Source organism: Eretmochelys imbricata, chromosome 3 (assembly GCF_965152235.1).
Source record: "Eretmochelys imbricata isolate rEreImb1 chromosome 3, rEreImb1.hap1, whole genome shotgun sequence".
Lineage (NCBI taxonomy): Eukaryota > Metazoa > Chordata > Testudines > Cheloniidae > Eretmochelys > Eretmochelys imbricata.
In genome coordinates this window covers 66,090,464-66,090,999 of record NC_135574.1, presented here as the reverse complement: position 1 = coordinate 66,090,999, position 536 = coordinate 66,090,464, and positions in this window count along the sequence as shown.

Genomic DNA, 536 nt, shown 5'->3' with positions numbered 1-536 from the left:
TGAAGCTTCTTAAGGAAAAGTACAGTATGTTTGGTATCTACGATGTACTTCTCTTGGAATACGAAAGGACACAATGTAGCTTGTAAAATGTATATATAATATGAGAGGAAGTTTCGCTGAATCGTTTGACTTGCTTGTGGCCAGATTGTTTTCTGGTTTGAGTTCTGTGGAGTTTGTTGTGGCACAGTCCATTTAGTTTTCTGGGATAGTACACTTAGTTGTATTACACATTGGAACATATGCAACAAATTAAGCAGGACTTCCTCCCCTTTCGCCCTCCCCCTTTCTTACCCCTTTAAAGAGTGAAATGACACTTGGGTCTGAATTAGACAATACAAACAAAACACATTTCCTGCAGAACTAGCAAATTTCCCTGCAGTGTTCATCCAGTGCTGAGCTGATGCAGCAAACACATAGTACAATGTTCTTCTCTGTTATAAGAGATACAATAGTTATTTGGACTTCAAGTGTTAAACATGCAGAGTCCAGTCTAAAATAGGGGGATAGCTATGGATTATCTACAAAGTAAATGGAAA